We start from the raw sequence: 11,730 nt of genomic DNA on the forward strand, positions 1-11,730 counted from the left end.
TCCATCTGTCCTCCAATTTATAGGTATTTACTGTTTAGTGGACTCAGTATCTTTGCTGGACTATGCAAATAGTTAACTAACAGACAATCGCTATGACTGATTATGCATACATCATACACAATACATTGAGACATATGGCAAATGAACAACTTTCATCATGATCTATCACTGTTTAGGTTCCAGACATACATGATAAACATTGAGTCATTAGTATCCACCTTGACAGATCAGCATCTATCTATTTTAAAGGAGCTGAGCATGAAATGTTCATCCCTGATAGTTGCTTGCTACCTGTAACTATGCACACTAATTTGGTGTTCGATCGGTATTATTATTCATTTTGAATGTTTACATACTGTTTGCTGTCTAAGGGAGACTGCCTAAGAAATGAGAAGAATCTACCAGAATGCATCAGCATCCCCTGTATATAGATTCAATAAGGACATCTCCAGGTATTTATACAATTGTACCCTTGACCTTTCCCCCGGTTAAACTTTTTTATAACTTGGAGAGTTGGCGCTGTGGTGTGATAAAATGTGCTTGATATCTCGATAAAGTTTGATTGTAGGAACTACAAACGTCAGGTCTATTACGTCACTTTGTAGTTCTGCCCCGTCATTTGTGAGCTCGGATGGGATCAGGATGTACTTAATTTTTACCGATTTGACGTTTTCTAACGTTAGAGAAAAGGCAATGACTTGACCTTTCCCTCTGCTAAACCTTTTTACAACTTGGATAGCTGGCGCTTTGAGGGCATAGAATGTGTTTGTCATCTCGATAAAGTTTGTTTGCAGGAACTACAAACGTCAGGTCTATGACGTCATCTTGTAGTCCTGGGCCTTCACGCGAGAGCTCGGCGATTTTGACTCTACGGACTTGGCGTTTTTAACTTTTTAACTGTGGAGAGACGGTAATGACTACAAATTCAATTCCTGCTTGGGGAACATTTATATAGAATATGAATGTATATTTTGTTTTTAGTGGGCGCAATGCATATACTGTATCGCACGGTTGTGGGCGTGGCAGCTGTACAGTCCAGACAACGTCTTATTTAAACGCCGATCCTGAGCCATCCGTTGCCTCCCCCTAGACTCGGGATTAACCTGAGGCAACGATGGACAGGGAGGCTGTCGTAGCTCCGGTGGCAATAATTTACAGTTGGCGGTGAGGGAGTACTTTGCAGCTGCGAACTAGTGCTTTGGTGGGGTTAAGTTTAGAGCCATATTGCAATTTGTTTTTGAGCTTGGTAAGATGATTATAGATATCAGGTTGCTACGTGTTATCAACCAACTTAGAATGCACAAGTAAGAGAGCACAGCTGACTGACTCTATTAGTGCCACAGGTTGGGTAAGACATATTTTATTATGCATGCCAATACAGATTACCTTTGCTTGACACCATTAGGGTTTCTGCTTTTCGAATGAATTACAGACTTCAGTTCCAAATTTTAACTGCGAGCTTTGCTTTTTGGTGGTGGGATTTCGTGGGGACAGGCCAGTTGGTTGTATTGAATTGACATCTATCTGAGCAGGATGGAACATTAAAAGGGACACAGAGAATTGAGTAAGCAAAGGGACTGACAATGGGCAGTTCTCTATTTCTCTACTCTATAGTCTCCTTTTTGCTTTTTCTCACAGAGCGGGCCTCAATTTCCTGAGCATGGTCCAGGTAAGGTGAGGTCCAGTCCCCGGTCGAGCTGGGTGAGCAAATGGAATATTTTGTAATAAGTATTTAATTATAGGAACTTAACAAGGAAGAAAACGTTTATGGTTAATTTTTTAATTTTATTTAATTGAATTCCTTTTAGATGTCATCTGCATTCCTTGATGCGGAGGATTAGTATATAGCAGGTTGTATTCATTTCAACCGGTACTCTTTTTCATGACTTGTTGCATGTAATCTTCATCTTTTTAGTCACACTCCATATTTTCACTGGGTGTTAGCAACACTTTGTTTATGCAGTAGCAAAGTTTGAGAGCAGAGGCCCTGAAGAAAGCCTAGGGATTAGTTTCCCGATTGGCTGAAACATGTTGGCCTTTTTTTCTGTAGTTATTTGTTTAAACTGCTGCTTGCACTGTTCTCCTTTTAATTAGGGGATGAGTCTGTAAAATAATAAAATGCTCTCCATGTTCGGCCTCATCATCCTATTTTTATTAACCAAATTTTTTGTGTTTCGCACTGCACTTGATTTCCTTGTGATCAACTATCTAGTTGCTCATTTTCTGTCTAAAGTGACTGTGGGTGTGATCCAGCCCATTACTGTTGGAATGGTAGTCTGTCTCTATGATCAAGAGACATACCATCCCGCTAGATGGATGACCGAATGATAAGATTGATCACGATGACATATTGATGGCAATCCAGTTCACATGGGCTTGGCTCTTACCACATATCACTCTTTCGTACTCTTCCTTTTGTTAGTTCTGTCTCCTGGGCTTTTTTGTGACTTGGGTACCAACTTACTTATGAGGAGTTATGGTTAGCCCGCCATATTATTGGCCTTTAGACCGCATTTTTTTCTGTTGATCCTATTTTGAGCTTGCCCTTGAAGAAAAGGGGATAACAAAACTAAAAGAGCTCCATTAGTGACCTAACCTGAAGTCTGTGTAATGAACCAGAATAGCTAGAGCATCATATGGTGAAAAGACGGTCATGGTCAAGGCAATGGGAGCATGGCGGAGCAGTCTGATCAACTAGGTTTCCAGGTCCAAGATTGTTGGAAGCTCTCTTGAAGGGTTGGAGTTCCAAGAGGAGTTACTGATCCCCCGATCCAAGCTACGATATCCATGGTATTCTTGTCACAGGAGGCAGGGTTCATAACCTAAGGGCGGCACTCATAGGGGGAACAGCTCTACCTCATAAAAGATTACTGAGCATTTCCTGTGAATTAAAAGGCTGTAATAGAAGGTTGACTCAACAAACGCATTGGGCCCTGAAGCCTTCCAGGAGATAACTAGGCATTTTACTGGAAATTGAGGCCTTTAATTTTTAATTGAACAAGTAAACGGCAAGTAAGCATATCAGGTACTCTTGAGATCAGCGGAAACAGAGGCTTTTCACTAATCAGCATGAGACCTTCATTCAAAAAGAAGTTACAAGCTTTTCCGCTTAGTTCAGCAGATCTTAGAACAGTGCTTCAAACTAAAGTACATGTCATTTCAAAATAACAGCCCAACACCTGCCTAACTAGAAAACTGTGAAAAATTAATAGCAGAGTACATGACACCTGCCCAACTAGAAAACAGTGACAATAATGGAGAACATGCAGCACAGGTAGAACGGGATATGACACTATGAATATGTTGTTCATGCTAATCCCTAATTGGTTAATTTTTGCTTTCTTCAATTATCATATTTTTGGATAAAACCATGAGGCTTTAACCTGGAATGATTGTCTCGCACAGATTTGTTTGTCAGCCTTGGACTTCTTTTTAGGAAGATTCACAAAGTCTTATAAAGACACAGACAGCCACATTCTTTTTTTTTTTGTTTGTTTTTTTTGTCCTCATATCCACCATGGTTTAGGAAAGCCATTTAGAATAAGCATTAGACCAGTTTACACAGTATTATAAGTGGGAGGGATCATTTCGTTCGAGTGGGCGGCCACAAATCCCGGAACTGTCTCAGCTTGATATTCTATTAGGCTACCAGTGGGGAGGCCTACTGCTGGGCCTAGGCCGGGGTCTGACCGGACAAGATTTGGATTGGCACCATAGTAGTATAATCATTGGACCCGGGGAAAAAAAAAAAAAAAAAAAAAAAAAAACAACCCCGGATCTTTATTGTGACCATACAATCGAATGCCAAAAGGACCTTTTGCTTTGGTTTCCTGATCTGGCTAGATCCATACGTGCAGTCTGTAACGTTGATGTCAGCCACTCCCCATGGGAAGGGGGGATAGGATCCTTCCATCTCCTGCAGATCTCTCTTCTTTCCAGAAGGATCGTGTAGAAGACCAGGTTTCTAGCTATATTTTGAGTTGTCCTCAGAACTCCAAAGATCACTAATGGTAAGTCTATAATAATTGGGGTACCTAATGATGCCATAAGAGTCTTACCTATGGTCTCCCAATAAGGTGCTATACGAGGACACTCAAAAAACATATGGATATCTGAAGCTGCAATCAGCCCACACCTTGCACATGCCGCTGAGGTTCCTGAGGTAAATTTAGATAATCTTTGGGGGGAGTAATACGCCCTGTGAAGGGTAAAGAGATGGTTTCTATGAAGCCATGAGGGTTTCACCATGTTTTTTAAAAGCTCGAATGAGGACCAGAGTTCTTGTACGTCCTGAGTCAAAATTAGATCACCCCAAAGTTGGGTTGGTAACTTAAATTCCACATCAGATTCATCTAGAAGGAGTTTATACCATTGTGAAATCTCATGTTTGGTTGAGGGGGTACCAACTAAATTTTTTATTAGTTGACTATGCCCTCCGAGAGGAAACTTGTTGCGTTTTAATTGTGGATCGTTGTATGCCTGTGTTTAAATCTGGTGGGGCTGTTCCTCCCTTCTCCCAATGCCGTCTAAGCTTCTTCCAAGCTATTCTTGGTAGTTTTTTATTCCAGATGAAAGAAGTGATTTTTGATTGTATTTTAGTTATTTGGGTTTGATCAAAGTAAAGGGGAATAGTGTTAAAAAGAAAAGAGATTTTAGGCAAATGGCCATTTTAACTAGGTTAGCCCTCCCTATCAAAGATAATTGAAGGTGAGACCATGCTTGCATTAATTTCCTACATTGTTTAATAATTGCTGTAATATTTACTGTGGCCAGCCTATTGATAACTTTTGTGATATTCAGGCCCAAATATCGTAATGATTCGCTCTCCTGTATTTCCAAGGAACTCGGATTGTCATTCCAGATCATCATCTCTGTTTTTAATGTGTTGATCTGGTAGCCTGATATTTTCCCAAACCCCTTAGCAATTTCAAATATGACCGGGAGTGCAGTTGTTACGTCTGATGTAAGAACAAGTAGGTCGTCAGCATATAACGCTACCTTCTTTTCCCAGCCTCTGTGACGAAAAGGGAGAATCGCATTCTCTCTCCTCAGTTGTTGTGCGAGAGGTTCAATGTAAAAGTCAAACAGAAGTGGGGAAAGCGGACAACCCTGCCGAGTCCCTCTTGTTATATTAAAGGGGTCTGACAACTCACCGTTAATTAATAGGCTAGCCGATGGATTGGCATACAATAGACTAACGGCATGACGGAATCTCTTCCCCACTCCAAATTTAGCCAGGGCCCTCGACAGGTACACCCAATTAACCCTGTCGAAGGCCTTGGTCGCATCCAGAGTGAGGGCAGTCAGGGGTAAACTATGTGTCACTGAAATATCTATAGCCCCTATGAGTTCGTATGTTAATTCATACAGTTGCCGGCCTTTTACAAATCCTTTTTGATCTGAGTGTAGGACTGCCGGGGCTACCAAAGCTAACCTAGAGGCTAAAATTGTGGTGAAGATTTTATAATCCACATTTAGGATTGATATGGGCCTATAAGATTCACAGGCGTCTCTAGGCTTCCCAGGTTTCAATATGAGTGTGATGGATGCGTTGTCCCATGATGAAGGGGGAGTTTGGCCCTCAAGAAGGATCTAATTAAACATCTCAGTGAGGAAGGGGGCAATCTCATCTTCTAACAATCTGTAGGTTTCTGCTGGTAAGCCATCGGGCCCCGCTGCCTTCCCCTTCTTGCTTTTTTTTTATAGCGGCCCTAACTTCTCCTTCGGTGATAATATCATCCAATGCTTGAGACTGAACCTGTGTAAGTCTAGGGAGATTGATATGACTTAGCCAATCATCAACCTCCTCGGATCGGGTTACAATATCCTCCTTATAGATGGACTCAAAAAAGACCTTAAAGGCCCTTTTAATTTCAGTATCCGATGTTAAGGAATCATTGCCCACTTTGATTTTTGAAATATTGTTCCTGACCTGATCTGATTTAGACTTCCACGCAAGCATTTTACCTGCACCTTCACTATACTCAAAATGGGCTAGTTTGCTTGATTCCCATCTCTGCTGCAGTCTAAGATTCAATACTGAACCCAGATTGGCCTTCAAAGTCGCCATTTCTTTCCTATAGTTATTTATAACGGACTCATCTACCCCCGTGTTACTATCGATAACACCTTGGAGATTTATTATACTTCCCTCTATGGACAGAATTTGTTCTTTATATTTCTTCCTTTTGTGAGATACTTTCGCTGTTATAAGACCCCTTAAAAATGCTTTGAACGAGTCCCAGACAATTCTTGTTGTTGCTGAATCATTATTAATCGAACAAAAAGTGTGCTTCTCTTTTCAGATATAGTATGTCATCAGATGAAGAGAGAAGTGAACGATCAAAGGACCATCTGGAGGGCAGTCTCTCCATTACATAGGTTAGGTCCATTAGTACTGCAGAGTGGTCTGAAAGATGAGGAGGTAAGTATTCAACGGATCTTACATGTTCAACCAACCGTTGGCTGATCAATATAAAGTCAATCCTTGACTGGTGTTTATATTTATAATTTCGGAAAGACACTCCTTGCTGATCCCCAGACCTCTCCCTCCATATATCCACATACCCATAAGTTTTCATTGCAGATTGCAGCACTGACCTAGACTTGGACAAAGCTAAGGATCGACTATTAGGGGATTTATCCAAAGCTGGATTTAGGACAATATTAAAATCACCTGCTATGATAGTTGGCTCAGGAAAGGAGAGTAAATGTGAGAACATAGTCTCCATTACCATAGGATCATCCTGATTCGGCCCGTAGTATCCTAGAACTGTGGTTTGAGATCCCGCTATTACCACGGAGGCTATGGCCCATCTTCCACCTGGGTCGACCTGCTGGGATATCAGCCTAGCTTTAGCTACTTTCTTGAAAATTATAGATACCACTCTGATATTACTGGCCTGAGTAGTGGAGACCACAAAGTCTATCCACTTATTTCTTTTAAATAAATCAATTGTCTCAGAATTTGTTAAATGAGTCTCCTGGAGAACAATGACCTGCGCATCCAGATCTCGTATATATTGCATGATTTTGTTTGCCCTTGGTTTGGTGCACAGGCCATTAACGTTCCATGAAAAATATTTTATGTTAGTCATCTTCAACATAGATATCTGACAAGAAAGACAAAAAAGAGAGGCAAAAAGATAAGGCTAGATAGTGATTTCGCATTCTTACTATGAAGACTTTTATATCTTGGCTTTTTGAGGACATTTTTACTTTTTTTCCACCCCCACCACCTATACTAACTATGTGCCATCCATCCTCCCCCCTCCCATTCCCTGGAAAACCCTTGCGATATCTAACCGGTGCAATGTCCGGTTGATAGCGCCCCTCCCTGAACTCCCGGATAGAAACCCCACCCATTTAGTTGCAAAGCATATGAAGTATAAAGACTTAACTAATAGTGACACTGAAATAATAATATTATTTGATAACTCTGGGGGAGACATTTTTTTTTTAATTACATTTTATGCATAAGAACTCAGAGAAGTCGAGAGATGGCCATGAACACTAACTCATCTACTGAGTCCTAAGACTTCTTATTGCTCCCCATCTGCATTAGAAGTTCATCCGCTGCCTGTACTGTTCTTATGTTGGCCATCTTATTATTATACATTATTTTCATACCAGCCGGGAATGTTAATTGGGCTGAGGCACCCGCTGCTCTGAACGCTTCCAGGCGCCTCCCAAACTCCCATTGCTTCTCCAGGGTGATTCTTGAGAGATCTGACCTTATTAAGAATGTGACCCCCTTTGCAGCCAGCGATTTTTGTTTTAGTGCAAGATTAAGAATTCGTTCTTTCAGAACATACGTATGTAAATTTACTAGAATTTTACGGGGTTTGGATCTCTGGGATTTCGTCCAAAGGGATCCCTGTGGATTCTTTGGATGTCCAATGCTATTTCTTCCATAGAAAGGTCTAAATTCAAAGACTCTTTTAGCAAGCCCGTTATATATTGTTTTAAGTCTGAGCCCTCTGAACCTTCAGGCACATTCAGGATTCGTAGGTTCCCCCTCCTCGCGTTGTTTTCCAAGGTCTCCATCCTTTCACTGAGCGCTTGCTCCTCTCTAGAGAGCTTCTGAATATCTACTTTCGCCTGGTTCAGATTCATAGAGAGTGTTCCTGTAGTCTCCTCCAGGACTCCCGTTCTTATAGCAAGTCCCTCGATTTTATTTTCAAGGGATTCACAGTAACTTCTTATTTCAGCTTGATGAGCAGCTAGATTTGCTGCAGATTCCGCAAAGCCCTTCCTTATTTCTAATGTGAGAGCTGAAAACATGCCTAGTATAGCCGCTGGCGTTATTTCATCATTGGCTGCAAACTTGGATTGAACAGTGAGGGAGTCTAAGGAGTAGTCGATTTGATTGGGAAGATCTCCCCCAACTGCTCCAGCTCCGGCTTCTTCATTTGAGCTGCCAGGGGGTACCTCAATATCAGACAAATCTTCCAAGTCTTGTAATATGGGGACTGGTACAAACTCCACCCGGGATAAAAAAGATTGTGAGCCTGACCCTTCTTCGTTATCCCCGTCTCCTACTCCTTCTCGTAGACATAATTCTCTAGCTTCAGGTTCTATACCCCCTTCTTCTGTTCTTTGATCCATGACCTCTATTGCGTCTATAGGGTCAGAATCCTGTACTGGAGAAATCTTATCAATTTGGGGAGAAGTTACCACTTCAGAACCGGCTGACATGGCGTGATCCCCTGGTAGATGTAGTATTTGGGGTATGACTTTGAAGTAGGATGGTAGGGAAGGGGTGATCTTAGCTTTTTTCTCAGATATGTTGTTCTGCGTTTTAGTTTTTGTCTTAATTTTGGACTTCGAGCTGTATTTGGTGCCTCTTCCGTTGACCTCTGTGTTTAGATAAGAGGAGGATTTTTTATCTTCAACTGGAGAGGTATGATCACCCAATCCACTAGGTAAACCTGATATTTCAACGTTATCATCTAGCAAAGCAGCTTTCTTCTTCCGCCCTCTTTTGCTGGTAACTTTAGTTTTACTGAGAGGGGATTGTATTTTTGCAGTGGAATCAGAAGCGACAACTACTTTTATTGGGACCTCTTGACCTGTCAAGATTGTAGTATAAGGATCAGAAAAAATTAAACTCCCCTTGTCTCCCCCCTCTGCAGAATCCACCACCGGAGATAATGCAGGTACAGCAATATGTATTGGCTGTATTTGCGGCTGTTTAGATGCAAGTTCTGGGGCGTTATTCAGGGTTTTGTCAGAAGTCACAGCGTGGTGTGGCTGCCCCAGACTTCTAAGTAACCTCCCTCTCCTCAGCTCCAGCGCGGCTAACTGTATACGGAGTAGCGGTGGTTGTAGTTGCTGAGGATATTTAAACACACCGGTTAACTTCAGTAAATGTGGCTGCAAAAACCTCCCAGGGAGATCCCAGTACTGTATGGGGGGCCTCTGTTTCCCAAATAAAAGGCTTACCGCTTTAAGGGCTTCCTCGGCAAAATTTAAATCCAGTTTACTTATCTCGTTCTGTGAATATTTCCAAGGCCCCTGCTCCTGCTGCTGGAAAATCGCTGTATTTTTCAAAGCAAAACTGCACCCTCTCAAGCAGTTGCTGGATAAGATCAAACAGAGTTCAGTGCTGCCAAACAGCCGACGGCAGCCCGCGTTCACCCCGCCCTCAGCTACCGCTCCGCACTCGAACAGAAAGCGGACTCACGGTGGCTTGGAATCGGACTCGATGTATCGGGACAACATCCCCCGCCACGAAGACCTTCGGTACGGCTAAGAAATCGGCCGTTAAGCCAGGGCTCAGCTCCCCAGTTTTCGTGAGTGTACAGACGCTGTTTTCTGTATCGATTTGGTTGATGTGGGGATCCTCACCGGGAGTTCGTTACGGAGCACTGCGACCGCTTAACCAGCGGCCGCCATGTTTCAGACAGCCACAATCTTGCGGATTAACCCTCTGAATTAGTTAACTAGAGTGTGTACAGCATTAACCCTCTGCAAACCAGTGACATCGCTCGATTTCCCATCATCTATATGAACAGGAAGTGATATCAGTGGTTTCATGACAAAACTGTCTATGAAAGAAAAAGCCAAACAAGAGGACTTCATGTGCCATCTTCCATCTGCACAGGAAGTGATATTACTGCATTTCTCATCATCCATTTAAACAGAAAATGACATCACTGGATTTACCATCCTCCATCTGCTAGGACGTGACAACACTTCCTTCCTTCTCACTACTTCAATCAACTCTTGAAGGCATCCTATTGCCCAGGCGTCACAGTAAAAGGTGAACACAGACAAGGGCATTGCCGGATTGGGATTTTAGGGCATTTAAGGGAGTTGGGCTAAAACCCCTGTTTCAATTAAATCTATAAATCTATTAGGTAATATTTCATTCAAGTGCCTCACCCAGGAACCCCATACAGCCAATCTCCATGGTCACACCCATGTGGACTACCCAAACACTCACATAGCATTCACAACATACATAGACCCAACCTCATACACATACACTAACATACACCCTCAATATACAAGACACATATTCCAACTCATGCTTATTAATTCCTGTTTTGGGTACTCTATGCATCAGATCTCACAGATCTCATCACCTATCACAAGGTTAGTGCCTTCTTCTTCGTAGAAAAGTGGTTCTCCCCACAAGGTCTCACATCTTAGACATTCTGCTTCCCACAGATTACAGTTTCCAAATAATAAGGGAGGAGGCCGCACTGTCATCCATAGGTCTGCCTGGTCCTGCACACTAGGCAAGCAAGTAGCAATCAAATCTATGATGCTGCTGACATGCCATTTCCCTCTCTCTGCAACTCAGACTTCCAAATTCCATCATATCTACAAGCTTCTCAAACAGTACAATGACTCCATTGCTGAATTCTCAGATCCCCTCATCACCTTGTTCATCCAACTAGTCCACACCACCTTCTTAGGCGATTCCAACCTGCACAACAATGCAAACTAAAATAAAACAAGAGACACCTTCTTCTACCTCATCGATACACTCAGTGTGGTAAGGATGTCACACAACAAACACATTCCAAAGGCCAAATCATTGATCCTATCTTCTTTTTATCACCAAGATTCAAATGCAAACTACCCAGTCCCTTGATTTGGACTGACTATTTTGTCATGGATATCTCCCTTCTCCACTTCCTACCAACAAACCATGGTCAACACGAAAGAGAAGACTAAACCTTCAGATCCTTCAAAGACCCCTACATAGACAACCTAATCCTTGAACTAAGCTCTAACCCCATCAACTGCACATGCATTGCAAATACCTTATTAACCAACTTCAACAACTATTTGGAAAGCTATATGAACGCCGATAACCCCAAGTACAACATGCAAGTGCAACCCAAAACCATCAGCCCCCAGGTATTCTTAAGGCCACACTGACAGTAAATGATCCATTCACAGACAAGAAAGAAAAAGGTATAAAACGGGACCTCTTGATAAGGAAGCTCCTCCATCGAAAAAGCAGAGACATTAGTCAAAGCACAGTACTATACAATCAATGAAGCCACCAACAGCAGCATAACACTGTTCACGACAATCAAGCACTGCATAAACCCTCTGATGAGTCCATCTTTTCCCCATTCCACAGAAAAGTATAATGCCATTAACCTCTCCTTCATTAAACAAGTGCAGAAGGTCCAACTGCACATCAACAGTACAAAGCCTGCATTTATCTCTCATACCCACCCCTTCACATGGAATCCTGCATGGGCCACC

The sequence above is a fragment of the Lissotriton vulgaris genome, unplaced genomic scaffold (assembly GCF_964263255.1).
Source record: "Lissotriton vulgaris unplaced genomic scaffold, aLisVul1.2 SCAFFOLD_1827, whole genome shotgun sequence".
Classification (NCBI taxonomy): Eukaryota; Metazoa; Chordata; class Amphibia; order Caudata; family Salamandridae; genus Lissotriton; species Lissotriton vulgaris.